This window comes from Dromaius novaehollandiae, chromosome 5 (genome assembly GCF_036370855.1).
Source record: "Dromaius novaehollandiae isolate bDroNov1 chromosome 5, bDroNov1.hap1, whole genome shotgun sequence".
Taxonomy (NCBI): domain Eukaryota; kingdom Metazoa; phylum Chordata; class Aves; order Casuariiformes; family Dromaiidae; genus Dromaius; species Dromaius novaehollandiae.
In genome coordinates, this window is record NC_088102.1 from 31,129,283 (window position 1) to 31,150,797 (window position 21,515).

Below are 21,515 nucleotides of genomic sequence, written 5' to 3' on the forward strand. Positions count from 1 at the left end.
ATCTGTCCTTTAGAATGATAGTTCTTATGTATATGAAATAATTACTAGCTAAGAAATTTTAGCGGTTGTGTCTAAACAGCAAGAAATCTTACCCTAATAAAAATGATATCTTAGAATTTTAAACATATTTGAAACTGCTTATTTGTGGGAAGGATGGTGGGTTTCAATTGATATTTGTTTCACAAAGTATTTCCATGACATACAGATGAGATCTTCACATTTTCAGTACTAAAACTTGTCCCGAGAAAGCTTAAGTGACAAATTACTGCTGCAAGTTACCAGCACATGATAAATATACTGCATTTTGCTCTTGTTTTACTCTTCTGGTATTGGTTTGTATTTTTATTGAACGTTTACCTTAAAGTTAATTAAATAAAAATAAAGACCACTCTGTTAGCACTTCTGACAATAATATCAAAATACTAAAATTCAATTTACCTTGAATCAGCGTCTCTGGCAAAAACATTATTGGATAATATAAGTTAGAGTTTTACATTAAACATGGAAAACATACAGGGAAGCGGAATTTACCTCTCTACTGTCTGTGAGGGTTGTCTTGACTTCCTCGTCACAGAGCTCTCTCTCACCTCCTGTGTTCTCACCCCTTAGCTGAGTGTGCATTTTCTGCTTCTCTTCAGCTCTCCCTTTTTCCCCATTCAGAATATGCCAGGCATTTAGAGCACTATTTAATTCCCTCAGGTCGTGAAAGGGATTGAACTTGGCTCTCCTAGGGTACCACATTGCCCTATGCATTCTGCTATTGCAGAAAAAATGAGACTTGTTTCTTCTCATCCCTTAAAAGAAGGTGTTGGCTATCATTGATCTATTTTTAGAGGAGTGAGGAATATTAAACACGTTCCAGAAATACCTGCAGCCTCTAGCCCCTGAGAAGAAAAGTGTCTACTCTCTAGTTCCTGATTTTGATTAGATATGATCACAGAGCAAAGACAGTTTGGAAGTTGTGCAAAAATGCCTGGAAAGCTTTAAATCAAACGATAAGAATTTAGGTACCTTCAAGATTAGCTGGCAACTGAAGTGGAGGTTCTCAGCACTGAAATGTTGGATGTTGGATCTAAATTCCACCTAAGTTCCAGCTAAGATGCCTAAGTCCTTTGCTGGGTCTGGCTCTAAATTTCATTAGTTACATGAACAGGAAAGAAGAAAATCAATACTTCAAGTCCAAATGTGTCTGGAAATAGAGTTAATCCGTTATATACACATTGTGTCATACTGAAACAATATAAGAATTTTCCCCTTAGTTTGGAGAACTCACAGCTGCAGTATTTCAGCTCTACTTTGCAGGCTTTTATCATAGTTTTAATGAAGTGTAGTTGGCTTTGAAGTAAAAGTCTGTCAGTTTTCATGAAAAGAATTAGATTCTTGTCTTGTACCGCCTGAACAGCTTTAAAATAGGGCTTAGTTCTCATTATCCTCTGAACAATGTATTTTAAAGAAATTAATTGTAGTGATACATTTTAACTTGATGTGACGACAGGTTCATTATAAAGAGTAGTATGCCAGCAGGCAAAGATGGATTATCTAAAAAAACAGGCTCATGGGAAGGAACTTTAAAAGATTTGATTGTCTCCTGGGCAAAGGGTCTTTTCACCAAAGTAAAGAACCTTTGGGAATGCTCTGTATTCAGTTGTGCTTGTAGTAGAAAAGATGCCTTTCATTGCTACAAAAAAGGGTATCAATACCATAGGTGTAACTTCTTAGACAATTATTTACTGGTAAGCGGTAAGCAGAGACCCAAGGAGAAAGCAAACCAATAGGTAACTGCATGCCTGGTGTGGTGCCAGTAGTCTGGCAAGCACTATGCTCCCAAGGTTGCAAGAAGAGATTAATATTTCCCTTGAAAATTTCAAATTTTGATTAGAGACATGTAAGACATTTAAAAAAAACATAAAAAGGAAGACAAAAGAGTCAGACTTCTACCACCCCCCATTTTTCAACAGTCTCTGTGAGCTTTTCTCTCACTCTTCAGCCTACTGAAACATTAACTTCTCACTGGATCCTGGATTGCCATATGACATTATTGCCGTATGACATTTGGCTCTGATGTTAGTGGCCCACTTTGTGCCAGCTGTACTCCATGGCAAAACTGCCAGGAGGACCCTCATGCCCCAGCTGCTGCCCTCCTGCACACACGCGATTTTCGGGCTGTTCTTAGGCCTCCCCTCCTCACAGTACAGTAGGCCACAGTAGCTGCTGTCTGGTCACCGCAGTCTGCCTCCCCGGGACCCCTGTACCCGTGACAGCCCCCTCCCCAGCACTCAATGCCCTGAACAACCACCACCACCCCCCGTCTGTCCTGTGTGTCTGCAGAAGTGGGGGAGACGCCAGTGCAAGGCTCAAAAACGGGTCACCCCTTACTAAAAAACAGCAGACCACTCACTATCAGTAGTGTCTGCAAAGAGGAATAGCTGTACTTCATACTTTGCCTCCACCCACAGTCAGCCTTCGTCCTCCCTCTCATACCCTGAATAATAATTGAACTGAAAGCCCTGATCAGGCTCACTCAGTCCTGGTGAGGAAAAAGTTGGTGGCTCATAATGCTGTGCAGCCAGCCCTGCAATCTCCAGAAGCAGTGCTCCTCTAGAGGGAAATAGGGAGATGCTTTAATAGGAAAATAAAGTATTTGGTTTAAACTATCTTAATTGAGGAAGAGTTACTGATGCAGCCTAGTGGTTTGACTAAATTGGAAATGGAACAGGCTTGAGAAAATCTCTCAGATGTTTTCTTAAAGACAGAAAAGAGCATGTCAGTATTTCTGAAATCTCTACAGCACCGTGACACATCACTTGCCGAAAGACTACTCTTATAATGGGGAAAGGACTGGCAAAGCTAACAATTAAACCTGAATAACAAATAGATTGTAAAATTCCAAGAAAATCAAGACCTTGAAGCAGACCAAAAAAAGAAAAGGAGTACAATATAAAAAATTGTTGAAAAGTTATAGTTTTCACAGGAAAAGAAAAGAAACTCGGACAGCAAGCTCCAGGAAAAGAAAAAGGGCAAGATCTTTTCAGAAAGAATCTAGAGAATCCAAAATGTGTTATAAAAAAAGAGACATGAAAAGTCTTCTCTAAAGGAGATTTATATAAAAGGGGAAACTCCCAGCAGGAGACCACCTCTGTGATTAAAAACAGAAAAACTACTATCAACAGATTCCACTAGTTACCAAATGTTTTTCATTACTTCCACAGTGGAGGCTTCTGCCTTGAACTGTGAAGAATGCTTTGACAAATAGCTTCCAACACTACAGAGCTACAGAGTTGCTTCATTCATAAGCAGAGACTACAAATTACTGGCAAAAAGTCTGGCTTCCCAGCTGCAAGACAAAACACCCCAAAATAGTGCACTCAATTAGGTGGGGTTTTGAAGGACAGTTGCTGCCTAGCAAAAATAAGGAAACTGATTAATGTAATATATCAGGCAAAGCACACTGAAGAGCCAGCTGCAGATTTTGTAATAGAAATCGGCAACATTTTTGAAGACTCTGAGATTATAAACCATTGAAGTATTTTATTGACTGTGGAGGTTAAACTATTCTACAGCCTCCTTGAACATCAGTGACTTCTTCAGAAAAATTTTCATTGGCAAGGTACAAAGCAAAGGTTTCTGAACTCTCTGTCTCTCCTTCTTTCTCCCTCTCCTTTGCCCTCTCCCTACACACACACAGAGGAAAAAGGAAGCAAAACCATGGATACATAGATAATACCTAACCTACATGCAAATGGCTTGTAGTAACTTTGAAGAACACTGCTTATGAATAAACAGTTTCATGAAGAGTAATATTTTTGAATACACTAGATGCTCTGTTCCGATCCGTAATTCAAAACTACGTTCTTAAAAAAAAAAGCATTAAGGTGAAGGTTGAACTAGGATTTAAGTGGAGCAATTGAGGCCTCACATTCAGGTGAAAAGTTCTCATGAGTGAGAAAGATGCACAAAAATACCTCCCCTCCTCCTTAACAAATCCTATTTATAAAGTTTCTAATTAGTGGAATTTATTGGCCCTATAGTTTTTCCGCAGAGTGATTTCAGAAAGAGTGATCAAAATTTCTATAATTCTCATAGATATTTAAATAAAATGAATATGAACCAAAATCCATGTGTTTCACAGTTAACGTTCTCGGTTTCCTTTTATTATCATGGCATTTATTTAAGCAGGGAGGCTAGTAGTCCACTAACTTTTCTAATACTTACTCACAGAATATCTGTGAATTCAGGCAGAAAATACCCTGAACATAGTGGCAAAAAGTGGACTATTTGTTCTCCATGAATATGCAAGTCAATTGTATAAATTCACATTTTGAATTTTCTCCAATTTTGCTTCTAACCATCAATTTTCCAATATTTCAGGAAAAATTCTGAGAATATAGAATAATTTAAATAAATAAATAAGCCAAAAAGATCCATAAATAAAGCATCATTTTCTTAAAAAACTCTTTCCTTCTGATTTTTGTTAATGGGATGTCAGTGGATAAACAGTGCATAGGAACAAGGAGGGAGGCTATTTTATGACCTGGAGGGAACTAACTTGCTTTGATAATTCTTCAACTCACTGATACCTAAGAGCACGTTCCTGAAGCGTGTCTCAGCTACAAGTCAATACCAATTGTTCCACAACTACCAGCAGCCAGCGCAACAGCGAGCATCTCTGCCAGGTATGTAGAGAAGTGTTGTGAAAGCTTGTTAGCAGCTAGAAGAAATACAAAAGGAAATTAGCTTGTCAAGGTTAGAGTTGAGGCTGTGCAGATAGAGAATCTTAGGGTATCAAACTGGAGCAGAAAGCCCACCAAAGAAACAGACGTTTATTGTTTTCTTTTGGATCAGGAATAAATGATGCAATTTTTCTATCACAGGAGAAATGAAGATCTTTAAGTACAAACTGAGCCAAGTATTCAGATGGTAGAAAAAGAAGCAGCCACAGCAGAGACTATTGCCTAGGAACAAATGACAAAACGGGGTTCAGTCAGAGCCAGTCTCCCTCTGACCAAGAATTATTTAGAGGAGACTGTGCATACATAAAGAGAAACTTGTGGCTTTGGAAGGAGACAAATTATAAGTGACATTAGCTTCCCAAGCATAAGCGTTGAGAACAAATGCCACCAATATTCAGAGTCCAGCTATTGCCAGATACAATAACCAACAGATATTTTCATCAAATAGTTATTAAAACAACTGGACAGGATTCTATTTCAGGCTTGGCTTTGTTGGTGGTGAGGACACTTACAAAAGAGCGGGTCGTAGAAAATAACCTCGAATTGAATGATCTGAAGCTGATGCCATTTAAATGGAATGGAAGAACAAACACAAAGCACAGACTGTAACTCCGCAGACTATAATAAGCTCAGGCACTAGTAGGAGACAAAGTAAAGCAGCCTGGAGCTCAGGACAGGCAGCAAAGTGCACCTGAGAAGTGGAGTAAGCTAGCCCAAACATAGCCTCCCACTGCTACAGTTAGACCAGTGCCTGAGTTACCTAATTCAAAGCTGGCATGGATGTGTCCACTAAACTATAATTACTGTGAGGGCTGCAGTACTCATAGTAGCAAAAAAGTTCTTAAAAGGACAAACTTTAAGCAAGTAAAGGAACTAGTTAAGTCATCCAGGGAAAAAGTGCAAAAACCTGTGTCTTTAGGAAGGCTGGAATGTCATTAAGTCAAAGGTGCCAGTCCTATCTGGAACTGATACACTAAGGAGGAAGATTGTAGGAGAAGTCTCAAGAACATTATTGGAAATAAGGGAATGGCAAAAATGACCAGCCAGCCAAGAAACAAACATTTCACAGGTTAGGAGGTGTAAGAATAAAGTCAATATTGTCAATAGTCAAGGGGAGTTCAGCGTTTCAAAGGAAATGAAAACAATGCTCTTTAGCCTTAAAACTTAAAAGAAAAAAGGAAAAATAAAAATAGGTTCATTATACAAAAAGGAAGAGGCAGCTACTAAAGAAAAGAATAGTTATTTTTCCAAAATGAAATAAAGAGGAGTTGGAATAAGGATATGGGAATGAAAATTATTGCACTTGGGGGTGCAGACAAAACTCCAAGTGCAAAAGACCAGATCTTCTCCTTCCTTGAATACCCAAAGGAAGGACACAGAAAATTCCAGGTCTGATGGCAAGGATTGGTAGTAAACTTATCAAATGGAATGGTAGTAAGTAAGCAGAAAATCACAAGCAACTGGACATTCACATACGTGGTACCTACATGTGAAGTAGCAGGGAAGTGGGGAGAAGAGTGGTCAGGGCTACTCTGAGTCCATTAGACTGATCTGAACAAAATGCAAAGCTTTAGAATGAAATTTGAAGGAAAAAAAAATCAGCTCTGAAGGCACAGTGGAAATGGAATGAAATCTAACATCAGCTTATTTAATGTAGTTTAAGACTAAGAAAATCTTAACTTTCTTTGCTAAGATCACCAACTCTCTAGCCAAAGGAAATGCAGTACACCTACACTAACAGCTCAGGAAAGCATTTGATTCAAAATCAAATAAGAAGTGATTAGTGAATCCAGGGAAAAAGGTGTTTTTATGAAAACAATATGGTTGATAATGATGTGCAGCAATACCATATATGCCATAGTTGTGGCCCAAGCTTTTACAAGTTCTAAGGAAAGGCTGAGAATGTAATTTCTCTGCCCAGTTGCAATAAGAGTTTCATTGATACTGTTTCATGGGTTCAGTATGCTTATCAATCCTGGAGCAATTTTTTGTCAGTTAGTTGAAAAGTCACTGGAAGATGGAAGATCAGCTGATATTTCATGGCAAATTAGAAAATATTTTTGGAAACAATGCTTAGCTTGGATTTTCAGTCTTGCAACCTGCATAGCCAAATGGAGAGCAGTTGCCTTGAAATGGTAGCATTTATCTCCATTTGTATGGTCACATATGATCGCATGAAGTCATGAGAGGACAAACCAGACCATTATGTCAATTATACCAGATATGTTCCATTTGTTTGTGTTTTCCTTCCTTTTCACGTTATTATCAGGATGCTATTGAGGAAATAAGAATTTACTGACAGTTACTCCAGCTGTTTATTTCTTGCCAAACACTTCAGGGGAAATACTTACTCTTTTGTCAGCACTTATTAGATACTATACCCAGATGTATATGATGGCACAGGCCAATGAAGATGGTTAACACTGACAAACAGATTTCTCCAGCACTGAGGAAACTTTGGGTGGAGCTAGCTCTTTGCTACCCCTTTTAGCCTACCTGGTACTACCAGTCAATGAAAGACAGCAAATGGTAACTCTAGCTGCCATCAGTATTTAGCAGAACACAGACCTATCTATCACTGCACTCCACTTCCTAACGCTATTTAATTATTTGGTATTTTGGGGGAGTAACAAAGTGAATCAAGGCAAGTCCCTTCTAGGGACAAATAAAATCTCACTCTCACTTCTGTGAATTTCTCTGTTTGACATAACTTCTATGTAAGTACCACAGATGTGGCCAATCCAGCAGTCTGGGCACCTTAACAGGTTACCGTGCAGAGAAGTAATCCTGCTAATTAGTCCAGCTAGCATCTGGCTGTTATGAGACAGAAAATCAATTTCACCAACCTTCATCATGTTCACATGATTTGCTGAAAGACTAGATATGGAAAATCTATTAGGAATTTTTTCTTAAGAGAGAAAAAAATACAGTCTCTGCAAAGGAAGTACTTTATAAATGTTTTTCTAGGTCTTATTTATAGTGCTTAACCATTACAGTACTATGGGTCTTACCTAGTACATGGTTTTACAGTTACACTTAAGTTACAAAAGCGTTCACCAGGGGCCATGCATAGTGACTCTGAGGTAATGCAACCGTTGCTTCTATGCATAAACCAAATAAGCAAAAGAAATTGCAGGCACTAACCAAAACAGCTTTTTTTCCTCAAAGAAAAACAGAAAAGAAAATAGCACATCTCTAAACCAACCTCAACATACAAAGAAAATTCTCCTGAAAGTCAGCTTCCCATTTGAGCTAACCTCAAATTCAGAAACAACCCTCCCCCCCAAAAAAAGCCCACAGGGAAATTGAAATAAAAAGCAGTGTAGGATAGAAACCCTTCAGGATATATTGTCAAAGTAGCTCTTGAGGTTTAAAGTCAATGGATGTTGACGAGTGAGACCCAAATTCTGAGTAGTGCTTTAAAAATATACCCTACGGTACCAAGTAAAGAAACCAAGAGCTAATCCCCGCACACAACTATCATCTACAGCAAACTTTATGTACAGATTTTTCAAAAAGTTCACAAGGGATAAAATTTTTCTCTTGCCCAAAAGGGCACAAAACATTTTGAAGGAAACCTGCCCTATAGAGAGGGACAGGCCAATTCTGAAGGTTTAAGCTAAGTTTCAGTGATGTCCAGATCTCCTGTTACTCTTCTGCACTTGAAACTAACGGCACCATTACTGGTACAGTTATCTCTAAAGCACATGCTCACCTGCTGTGTACGCACTTTCGACCTCTAGATCTATGCACAAATCTACTTGCTACAGTTTTTCCTCTCACTTCTCTCTCCCCCATCTTGTAGAAGTTTTTCTACAGACACACTGAAGCAGTGGGAACAGTCAGTTTAATAAAATGATCTGTGGCCGAGATCTTTCAGAAATCAGGATGCTGGATTATTAAGCAGATGCAAAAAAATCTTTCTTTTCCCATTGCATTTTTAAGAATTTATTTTGCTGTTTGTGGCACAAGCAGGGAGCTGAATGAAATTTCAAGTAATAAAAAACCCAAAGCAAATCTGCATGCTGGCATTTAACAAAATCTATTCGAGTGTTTATTCTTCTGAGTCATGCTGCAGTTTGGAGTGAGGAAGAGACAGAAAGACGACCTTTCTGTTTACTAAAGCTGGTGGTGCTGATGCCTAATGGAATTTGTGTCTTTGTCTCTGTACTGGAATTTGTGATAACCATTCCACTTAAGTATTGTATTTACTTAATTTTTCACATTTTTTATTTAATATGGGCCTTGGCATGAAAATGGGGTATATTCCTCTTGAAGACTTCACCTGCCTCCATTCCAGTCTCTCATTTGTTCTCCCCAGATCCCGTGATCTGACACAGGAATGTGGCTTTTGGAGGCAGTGGCTAGCACAGACTCGGCCCCTCATGCGATAACAGAGTACGGCCCAAAACAACGGCCGGCCGCATCCGCTGGTGGGGACAGAGGACCATGCTCCCTCTGCCCTGCTGAGAGATAGCGCTTTGTTTCTCTCCAAGAATGTACTGTGTGTTCACAGAATAATTGTTGCAGTGTATAAATAAATAACCAGATGCCCTGGACATTTGGATAACAACAGCATCAATGGCCACTTCCTCAGTTACTTCCTATGAGCATGTTCATGTTATCCTAATCATACTGACTCCTGGCAATAATGGACTGCCCTGCTGTTCCAAAGAGCAGGAAGAACTGCAGTCCTCTTCCTGGAATTCAGCTGCATGACTTTACACTCTGCTTGCTTACTTCAGTTTTAAATTCATGGTTATGAAATGCCAGCCTGAGGGATCTCTTGTGTGCTGCTGCAACGTTAGCTTGGTTTCAAAAGGCAACACGTGCAGAACGGAGCCAGCTAAATTCCAGAAGAACAGCCCTCCTCGGACGGCAACGCTTCCAGAAGCATCCCTCTGCCTGCAAAGGCACATAATCCTTGACACTGGACAAGCACTGAAAGGTTTTCCAAAGGAATATTTCTTTACAGTATTTCCAGCAGCATTTTAACGTAACGCTCCCTCACGAAGCAGAGGGACTCGATCCTTCTCTGCGTCCAAATTCCACTCAGCTGAGCAGCAGATGAAGCTATTAAGAAGATAACATCTGTGATTTAGGCTGATAAATCCCTGGCGTTAATGTAGCAGCGGACCCGCTCTGACATATACCGCTGGCAGGAAAGCCCTTAGGAACGGCGAGTCAGTGAAGCGCACCAGACCGCGCAGGCCTGCCCGGCTCCCGCGGGACACGGCAGCCCCCTCGCTGCCCCGGCGCTACGAGCCCCCGCCTGAGGGCAGAGCGACCCGCCGGCCCCCACGTTCCTCCCGGGCCGCCCTGGCGGTGCCGAGGACCTGGCGGGAGTCTCGGACCAACCGTGGGGACGAGCACGCGCCGGGCTGGGCAGAGCCCTGCTGCTCCATCCCCGGGGACTGGCTAAGTGAGGACCAGCAGATGGCAAGTAGCACAGAAGCAGAAGTTGCTGTCGTTAATTGAGTCCAAGCAGGCCTTAGGAAATGAGTACTCTCAAGGCTATTTTTACCCATGGCTCTATTTCAGACATGACTTTGATTGTTTTCCTCACGAGCAATGCTAAGATTAGCACAGCAGACTCTTAATACTGACCAGAAAAGTCCACTAGGTAAGCCAGAACGCTTTTCTGCTGCCAATACAATGCAAAAAATATCGTCCCCCCAAAATACTAAAGGTATCTTTTGATTCATTTATTGGCTGGCATTTCATCTATTCGGCATTGATACAGCTAATCTGCTCTCGCTGACAGCTTCTATGTCTTGGCTCAATGGAAAATTTGTAGCAAACACGGTGAAGGGAATCAAGGGTTGTCACTTCGACACTGAGAGCTGTGCTTGAACTGACAGACGAGTGCCACAAAGCTCAGGCCTGGATGCGACCTTTGCTAGGTGCTGGGGAAATCAGACTCCCATCAGCCTGGGTTCCAGTTTTACCATTTGACTGGAACACAGTGGTTGTTCTCCACATAAATCCAAGCCTAGAATTTAACGTATATAAAAGCCTTTGGGCGAATCACTGATTAGATGGCGATTGCCACAGCTGTGGACTTATAAGAAACCTGGGACTGACACAGAGAATAGTGCTGCCTGGAGCTAACAGTTAGGTTAGTGGTAGAAAAGTCTGTTTTTATCATGGCTAATCTGATACATTATTTAATTTCAAGGAATTTATCTCTCTACTCCATTACCTATTGTTAGTTACCCTTTTTCTTTCTGTTCTATTCAAAATGAAAAATATTTGCTCTGATTAATGCTACCAGTGAAAAGTTTCTATACAAGGAATATTTGAGGCCAGCTTCCACTTCTAACATCCCTGCAGTCTTTTCTCCAACCTTCAAAGAGACTTTCAGCCTCACCATACTACCAGGATGAATACTGTTATCATACATACACATATATGCACATGTAGACATATATGTGGCTTTTGTTTTACATGCAAGGAGACTGAATGGAATTTTATTTTTAAATGACACATTTGGGCTTAAGGCTAGTTTCAGCTTTCTTTTTCAGAATCTAACTTTCACCACGTCTGATACATACGGAGTGGAAAGAAAAGGAGACTTCTACAGTAGATGCAGACCTACGATAGAAGACACTCTCTAAATGGACATAGCATATATGTGACATGTGTATAGAGCTATATGTATATTTATATAAACACATAATATGTATGTGTTATATTAGAATGTATAACTATATTAGCATAAATAAGTTTATGAATGCTAAATAATCGCCAGGTATTTACTTAGATATGCATTCTTATGATTAGAATCTTTAAATAATATTTACGACAATTAACTGCCAAATTATACCAATTAATGTTGCTCCTTTCTCCCCACAGGTGAATAGCAGCTGCACTTTAGTCTATTACAAACTCAAATTATACATTTCAAATGTAGTTTTGTATATATTTGTATTTATTTAATGCATTTAAGAGTAGAAAATAGTTTTTCTCCTGCGTTTGAAATGCAAAAGTTTTAGTAGCAGTCAAATATTATTGTGATGCTGTAATTAAAAACTGACATTAATGTCCCCACAAACTGCTCACATCTAGAAAAGAAGTTCATATAGTTGGCTTGCTCTTTGCTGCACAATGATGCTCTTATTTTATCTGACATTCACTAAAAATAAATGTGTGTGAATGAAGGAATTAGGTCACCTAGTGACATTACCGGTAGTAGACGAATATTCAAGGAAAAAAGTTTCCATCTGCGTGCACCAGGTTGCACAGTTTCGTGCCATAAAATGACAGGCTGGCCACGGTAATTGGTAGCAGCGGTGGAGGGGGCGAGGGATGCCACGGTTCCTGCAGGCCGCGCTGCGTCCTGCCGCGGGAAATGCGCTGCTCCGGCGGGGGGAGGCGGGGGGCAAAGCATCTTTGCACAGTTGCTGCCCTGGGGCTGTGAGGGCTTTCGGCATACTCAGGGAAGGGCGCCCAGCTTACAGCCAGGTTCCCCCCACCCACGCGGCCGCCCAGCGTCTCTGCTGCGCGCTACGCGGTGCCCTGCTGCTGGCAGGGCAGGAGTCGGCGAGACTCCCCCTGCCCCGTTTTCCAGGCGGGGGGATCTGCGCCTTGCGCGGAAACCCTCCATGCGGCGCCAGGCACGTTACCTGGGGCAAGGGAGGAGACGCACAACCTACCAGCGTAAGTTAAGATAACAGTGACAACATACTTGTCCCTGTCACATCACTTCACTCCTCAGCTCTTCAGACAGCTATACATTTGTTCAGGGCCGCACAAGGCCTCCAGGTTCCCATGTTTTTTGTTTTGGTGCGTGATGGTACACGCCAGCTAGCGTCCTGGTGCACCGCTGGCCTTGTTTGCTGCCAATCAGGCCCCTCAGGCACCCGCACCCGCTGGAGGTGCTGTAGCTGACAGCCAGGATATCTGCTACCACAGTGAGGTGACTTCATTATTTGGGCCTGCCCTGGTGCAATGCCTGTTTTGGAACAGGATTATACAAAAAATGCAACTCCAGCCCAAGCAGGAAAGGAGCTAATACAAAATAACAAGCTTGGACCACAGGATGCATTTTCTCCTCCGTGCCCAGGTTATAGGGGGGCCATTACATTGTGGCCTTTCTAGGAGGAGGATGTAGGAGTACTAAGCACACCTGTAAAGCAGCATAGTTTAATAATAATAATAATGTAATTGGTTCCTTAAACGATGAGAAGTGGCATTATCTAAACTCCTTCTCTTACTTTTTTTTACTCAAAGAATGTGTCTCAGATGCAAAGCCTTTTTTTGCTTTTTAACTTCCCGTGCATGCTGTCTTTGATAGACAAAGCTAATACCGTTGTATTTATTTGGCAAAGCAAAGAATTTGTCATGTAAAACAACAAACCGTTAGGTACTGCACTGACTGAGTACAGACAGAAGAATACTAAAGAGCCTTGACCTTCATACCTACGATGACTGAGCAGTATTTAAAGAGGAAAGAGGGGCCCGCTCCTTGGATGCAATTTATTTCTTTTAATCATCTTTGCCTCCTTCTTCAGCTGGCCTTTTATCATGACAACCCGCTTTGTGCCTGAGAAGCATCAGATGAGGTTCCCCTTAGATTTGGTTTTCATTGCCCTACACTTTTGCCTCCACGATGCACCACAGTGTCCTTCCTGAAAAACAAGCACATTCTCTATATAAAACTCACACAAGCTCTTCTGGTTTAGGGAACAAACAGTAAAGTTCAGGACCCAAAACTAGTTCCCTATGGATGCTTCGCTCCAGTATTCTGCAGAAAATCTTTCTCCATTAGAGTGCTTGCAGTGCTATTATAGGCAGGATCTCGGGGTTTGTACCATCATGCTCCTCAGAGCTGCTGTGAACTGAGTTCGTAGATATATTGGTAGGAAAGCATACACTAGTATCTCATATTGCTAGAGCTGCAGTGCCAGCCACAATAGACCCAGCTCATATGGTTATACTGCCAGAAGACACTCAGAGAGACCCAGAAAAATCATACATACAGTAATCTCTATATATCCATTTACACCAGATCTGAATTAGGTCCTGTGTGTGTTTGATAAATGATGAGCTTTAGCGCTATTACAGTGTTTGATTCACTGAGATGAGATTCATGTGCTGAAAAATTCTGTAAGTCAAGAATCTTTTAGCTCAGTAAGGAAACACATCAATAATGAAAGAGCAAGCACAGGTCACTTCTAACACTAATCAGGGACATCACAAACTGCAATCAGTATGCAGTGCTTTCTGCTGTGGTATGGAAGGGGCAGGAATTGTGTGTGTACTGGTTTGTAATAGTGTCCTGGCCTTTTTGTATTATAAGAAGATCTATTTAGGCATAATACAAAAATGACTTGTGAAGGACAGAAAAGGGCAGACATTGCACAAGGAATTTTCTGTTTTCTGCCTTCTATCGGTACAGTATCTGTACAAGAAGGAATTAATTCAACTTACCATGGGTCTTGTTTATAGTTCTGTGCTAGCCAATTTACTGCAAGAGCCCTGGAGGGCACAGAGTCAGCAAAGCAAGAGCTACATGTGCAGATCTGCTTACCTAGTAGGCAAAGGTGGGAAAGCCTCCTCATTCTATGACTTTCCAAGTCTCATCCTCTTGAAAGCAATGAATTTCACCGAATACATACCGAAAAGGTTTGGTCTTCCAATCCCCTCTCAGAAATTTTGCCATTGGCACGTGAAAACTGTCTCAGAAAGTGCTTCCAGGGCAGCTTAAGTCAGCCTAACCCCTGTTCCTGGCTGCAAGTTCCTACCCTTGCTCATGCTCTAACATTGGCATTCATGTGACACTGAAGTGAGACAATCCAGGAAGCTGATCCTGCCAAAAAGTAACAACTCTTCTTGAGGTATGAGTTTTCATCCCATCTCTGAACCATGCAACCGCATGGAGCCACACAACCACCAGCACCTGCACAGAGTGGGAGGAGACGACAGAGTCTCAGCAGCCTCCCTGCGTAGCCTGAGCTGTTATGGATGTGCGTATTCAGTGTCTTCAGCTTCCTAACATTTCGCAAGGCAAAGTCAAGCCAGCATCTATCTCAAAGAACATTTTCTCTCTTGTTGCAGTACAGAATTCATGTGGTAACTGGTTGCTACTCATATACATCCTGTTTAAATTATTCTAAGAGTGTTCTGAAAAGGGAGACATATTTATGGGATAAGCATTGATTTTAAGCTTATCTATCTCATGATGGCAGGGCTCTAGTCTACTGTCCGCAGAAAACGATAGTGGAAATTACTGGACAAAGCTTATTTTCAACTTAGCCTTGGTCATGCCCTTGGTCAGCCTGGCCTCACTGACGTAGGCTGTGTCACATTAAGCATAATAAATAGAAATGGAAGTTCATCAAATGTATGTCACTTCACAAGATAAGATGCAAGCAAAGAGAGGTGCAGGAAGAGTCATGTCCCCTACACTTGCATGATACCAGTCTAGCCCAAACCAGCCCCAGGAGCCCTGCAGCCACATTAGCACAGTGGTGTTCCCAAGCTGATTTACGCTGTCTCTCAGCTGAGCTGGTGTGACCTTGTGTGCAGTAATACATCTACATGGCTTCCAGGCAAGAACTGGCTTGCCTCCAACTGGCTCAATACAGGCATAGCAAACATTTAACTCTGCACCCGTCTGTGTAGACACAGTCAATTCCCTTCAAGAAAAAAGGCAACGACGAATGCAAACTATCTAATCTTACTTGTATCATGCTCTTCAGAGTAGTATTTGAGCATCTACAACAGTTGCTGTTAGCCAGAGGAATAAGCTGTGAAGAATAATTTATTGAGAGACTATATTATAAAACAAAAAGATCGAAGGAAAGGGAACATTTAAAAAATAAAATGACTCACTCCATTTCAGTATTTGTAAAATTTAGGTTAAAAGGGGGCTTTCCACTGTTAGGACCTAGCTGTCTAGTGAAGCTTGCATGAAACTCGAAACATACACTCAGCTCAACGTTGACTTGCTCACGCATGAGAGCTTCATTTCCGTGGCCACAGCAAACTGAACATGGTTCCAGGCCAGCTTTATTTGGGCCTCAGCTCTATGCACAGTGATCCTTTCATAGCACAGCAGATGCCATGCTGGCATGTGCAATATCCTTACACCAAAATGACTCTCTGTCTTTCTAAAATGGTTTTCTCTAGATTCTTGTGACCTGTGCATTGAAATTTTGATGACACAAGATTTTACTGTGATCCTGATGGACTGTGTTGATTTTTTTTTTTTTTAAGAGAAGTGAAATCTCAAATTGAAATACTATGCTGAATCTTAAATAGATAGAGCAGATAAAGATGTTTTATCTGACACAACAGAGGACTGGGAAAATATGGTTTTATAACAACTTTGAGGAAGAAGTGCTCAAATCTTCCATCTGCATGTCTTCTAACTCTACTGGAGACGGTTATTACTAACATAATGCATTTTTTACCGACAAATCCTGCTCTCGAGCCTGAGTTCACTCTCATATAAATTACTGCCTGCACAGTTTTGCCTGTGTTATAGTGACCCAAGCAGTTCCCAAAATAAGAAGAAAGCTGAAAACAGAATGTTTCTGTTTAATACTGGAGGACTCTTTATATGTGGCTGTTAAAACAACAGCAAATGTCATCCCTTTCCATCAAGATATACTTCCTGGACATACCACTGCTTTAACTATAAATGTTCTAACTGTTGATGTATTTGGTAGCGAGTGGAGAAAGGAGAGCACCAAATGCAACAAGAGTACAGACAGAGAGCACAAGGCCTCTCAGAGACCAGGCATTACACATTTTAATGCAACCTGGTAGAGGAGAGAAAACTTCACTGTGTGATAAAAACACATTTTACAAAGTTCAGCCTTTTGAAAATAAATTACTACTGTGCTTTGTTTCAAACAGCTGTATAAAGTTTACACGACATTTTAAGGTACCTACTCTTTATTTCCTACGGCTGCTAATGCCACTCTAAGAACTGGAAGGTAAAAAACCAAATCCTCACTAATTTTGCCTAAGGAAACACTGCTTTTTATCAAGCATTCCACCAGACATGTCTTTACTCTTTACCATTGTATTTTAAAAGTCCAGAGGCAGGAGTGCAGCCTTCTTTTTTACAGTTTATACATTTAAAATTAATTTGCTAAATAAAAGCCTCTAATACCGTATGTAGTCACTCCTGCGAAGTTGGAGATCCTTGACAGGTCCTAAGAGGATACATCCTTCTCACTGAACAGCAATGCTTTAGCAGAAACCGAGCCTAACGTAGCATCTGTCTTATGGCTGAGAAATCCCAGGACCAGCCCCTCCACTGGTTCAGCTCTGCCCCTCCATGAGAGTACTCAACACAAACCTGCTCCTTGTTTTACAATCCAAAAGCCAGCTTGTTCAGTGCTTTTCCAAAACATTTCTACTGAAATAACCCAGTGCATTTCTTTTTCCAAGATAAGAATTTTTATTACATGGCATGTATCCTGGTTTATGCTCTTTTTCTGCGCACAGATCTTAAGCAAGGCCAGGTGAGTAGAAAGAAAAAGTGTTCTTACTCTTATTAGATTAATTGACAGCACTGGAAGAAGCAGACCAGCACTTTAGCATCTGAGCTATTTTCCAGGCCTCGAAGAGGGATTTGTGTGCTGGGGGCCCTGTCTGCTACTTTTATGACCTTGGGCCACATAGCTACAACAGCAGTATTACTGCAGCATAGAATATATAACTCATATCTCTCCCAACATAAACATAGCACACTGATATAGAACAATTACTTTTCATCCCAACAAATTAAATCTCTCTCTTTTAGCTATATCTTTTAGGTTTCTCTTTCTGTGGACTAGGGAGAGCGCAGGTTCCTACCCTCTCTTATGCTCTAACACAAGCATTCATGCAAGACTGATGTGAGACAGCTCAGGAAGTATCCATCAGATATGGACCGATTGCTTGTCAGTACAGTTCTTCATGGCCTGTATGTGGGAAAAGTATTTGTAGAAAGTCAACAGCCAGTATCTCAAACCTGGATGTCCAAAGTCAGGTACCTGGGGTAATATTTAGTTACTTACATATTTGTAAGATTTCTTGGAAGTCTGAGAGACCCGTAAAGACAAAGTTACAATTCCAGCTTCCAAAAGTGACTAAATAAGACTTCCAAAGACTTATCCCAGAGCGGGGAAGGAGAGGCCTTCTCATGGAGAGCAGAAAGCCACCAAGTGTAGGTGGAGGGCTCCTAAACCTGACCCAGGGGGCATCAAGAAGCAGCAGCTGAAGCTCTCTCCCAGCCAGTGCATCAGTGGAAGAGCTCTCCTCAGCACACAGGGAAGGAAGGAAGTGCAACCTCCATCAGCACTGAGGGTCTTGACAGTGCTGCCAATCCTGACAGCAGGGCACCAAGGACAGCTTGTGTCACAGCTCAGCTGCAGACTGTTGAGTCCAAGTCGCTACCTCCATCTCTCAAATAAAAGATTTAAAATCTGTGTTCATGTATCTGATTCGTCATTTATCTGATAGGATGGATCTAGGCTGTAAGTGTGTGGTTTAGGTTTTGCATTTAGGCTAAAGTAAATTTCAGCTTCTGAGAAGTCAAAATGATGACAGGGAGACATATGATTCTCACATACATACATATATATTTTTTCATATTATTTTTATATATATATGATTTAGTATGTGGACATTTAGCTATTCCATTTATAAGAAGGAGTAAACCTGTTTCAAACAAAAAATACCTTTACGTGAGATTTCTAAGCTTTTTTGCAGAACAATTATGATTCAATTAAAAAGAATATGCTGAGTTGCAACAGTGTTACTGAGAGTCATCAGATACAATTTATTCCCTTCCTCTCTCTTCTCAAGTAATGTTCTTATTACTAGAGTTGCTCTTCATCAGAGCGGACATGAAGGAAGCACTGTGAATAAACAGAAGGGAATTTGGATTTCAGGACACACTTTACCTCAGGCTTTTAGCATGCAATATAGTTTGCTAGAAGGCAGCTTTGATGCCACTGTTCTTTCCCCTGAAGACATCCCTCATTACTGAATGCTACATGTTGCCCTGTTGGTCTGGAAGGAACATTTCATTAACTACAATATCACTACAGATTGCATCTAGTTGCCATAGAAACTTTAGAGAAGAAGCTTGGGTTTAACCCTTGGAATGGACTGGGTTTTTTCCATCCTTATAACATTAAAACTTAAAAAGATACCATTTCTTTTATTGGCCTTTATCTTTCAGTATAAAAACTGACAGCTGCTGGTAATTCATACAAAGTTGGTGGCTGTGGAATATTTTTATTACGGTATCTACTACGTAGCTGGGACACTGCAATGGGGGACAAAATTGCTGTTGACTTCACTGCAGCTGTGATTCCACCTCAGCCATTCAACATCAAAGGCCACAGTAAAACTGGTGTAGGAAAGTCCTAATAGGATGCTCTGGAGGACGTGAGAGCGAGCCAGCAAATTTGAGTGCTGGCCATGGCTTTGCCACAACTTCCATCTGCCTCAATTTGCCTGTCAAAGGGGCATAATGATACCTACCTTATGTTTTCTGGGTTTATGCACTGCATATTTATGAGTTCCTTACAGATCTTCAGGTAGGAAGTGATTGCTATGGACAATTCTTTGTTTTTTTCATGCACTAGAAGATGCCTAAGAGATGTATGCATGATTGTGCTTTGTCTCAAATAGAGATAACCCATCATCTCAGAGCTATAAACTGATCCATAGACCAGGCTCTGCAGCTTCCTAGGCAACAGCACTGCTATTAAATGTTGTTTTCTGTTAACTGAGACTTCTTCCTAGTGTGCATGGAAAGCTCAAACTTCACAGTGTGTTCACATTAAAATAATGCACTGTTGTGCTCCAGATCTCTCCACTCTGTCTAATAGCTAGATAGCTCATTCACTGAGGGAGCATCAGCCCTCCGAAAGTGGAGTCACAACTCCGTATTTGTTTGTACTTTGGACTTTAAGCAACAGAACATTTTTTACTTTACTAGTTTCACTTCTGCAAAATGAAAATGCAAAACCTGCAGATTATGTTACTTCCCATTCACATAAGCATAAGGGTAAAGGGTGCAGTGTATGCTATTATCACTCAATAAAGAGTTCCTTCTGCTTTGCCAGGCTACATAAAAATGTGAAAAGCCTAGTCTCCTAGAGGTCTCAAGCTCTCCGTATCCCTTTTTCTTGTGTTCTCGTTTCCTCACTTATTACAAATACATCAACATCAACAAATGATAGTTTAAGGTTACAGTAGTGGAAGGGCCTGGCTTCGTCTGCTGCCAACATTCCTTGCAGGGCAGCTTCTGCACACTAGCACTTTTGTTCTTTTTGTTGCAAGCTCCTTTTAGTTTGTAAAACTCAGCCTCTAGTTACAGCTGGTTTTGTGCCGAAAGAAAAACCAGAGGGGAATGTGTGCATATGCGTGTTCAGCTTCATGTCTATCCATAGCAGGGTTGTGGTGGGGGTTATATTTAACTTGGTAACAGAGGTTTTGTTACTGAGATCCTCCAGACTGCATTGCACAGCCCTTACTCATGTTGGTGGACCAAGTAGTGTCACTGAAGTCAATGAGACTGTGGTGCTTTATTATTTCAAATCATATAATGATCACTGTAATAGGAATGATCATAATGAAACACTTTCATTGGTAAGTCAATGGGTCTATTCGTGCAAATGTTCACAAGCATGAATGAGAACTGCACAATTTAGCCCAATACATATTATTTTCTGACAAGTTCAGTATCTTTTCTTGATAAAATCTCCATGAATAATACTCTCTCACATGTGCAAACTACACAATGAACCTGGTTCTGCTTGGAATATCTAATTTGTCTCAGTGGCGTTGCTCCAGAGGAATGTATTTAACTCTTTAGAGCCACTATTAGATTAGAACAAATTTGATGCTTTTAGCTGATTGACCAAGGATGATCTGAAAAAGGATTTTGTCTTTTGGAAGCCCTGGCTTTGAATAGCACTATTTCATTTGAAATGCCTCGTAACTAAAATACAGCCTTAAAATGGCACACCTATGGAAATTCTCACAAAGGAAATAGAAATCATTACAATAATTCCTATCAGAGGACAATTATGCAACTTGAAATAATGGGGTACACAGTGAAAACCATCCAGTGAATAAAAAACTTATTAGCCAGTAGTCTCATCTTTTATTAACATTCACTGTTTTGAAATAGGAAGACGGCCTGCTACCCAGTTACACGTTTGAATTTAGAAATGCAAGCACCAGTAAACCCATCAAGCACAGGAATTCTGTGAGGATCTAGCCTGCCAAAGGTAATCCAAGCAGCACATACAGGTAAAAGGTTTAATTTGGCTCTGCCAGCGAAACTGTAAGCAGATAACTGCTTATCAAACATCCTGTTCTTGCACCAGACTGAGGCAGATTCTTTGGTTACAACAGATAGACACTGTATTTTTCTGATAGCATTTGTCATGACACATTGGATAATTCAAAACTGCATTTCCTTTGTCCTGTTCAGTTGCCAGCCAAGTTTCATTCCCATCTATTTGCTCCCAAAATGACAAAGCTTGAATATGAACTCAGAGTCACGAAAGGCAAAGATTGTGACAGACTTCATGCCTTATGCAAATAACCATCTGAGGGGGATGCATCTGAGGCAGCTTCACACTTTATCTAGCTGGAACTGGACTGCAGGATCCAGGGGGCTGAGACCACCTAAAAGCAAACCCCTTCATACCAGTTACAGTGATTTCCTCCTTTGATGGGATGTGGGGACACAGGAGAGACAATAGCCCTGTTTGGTCTCAAAGGGTAGTAGCATTAGTCTTTACAGACAGTGCTATTTCTCTC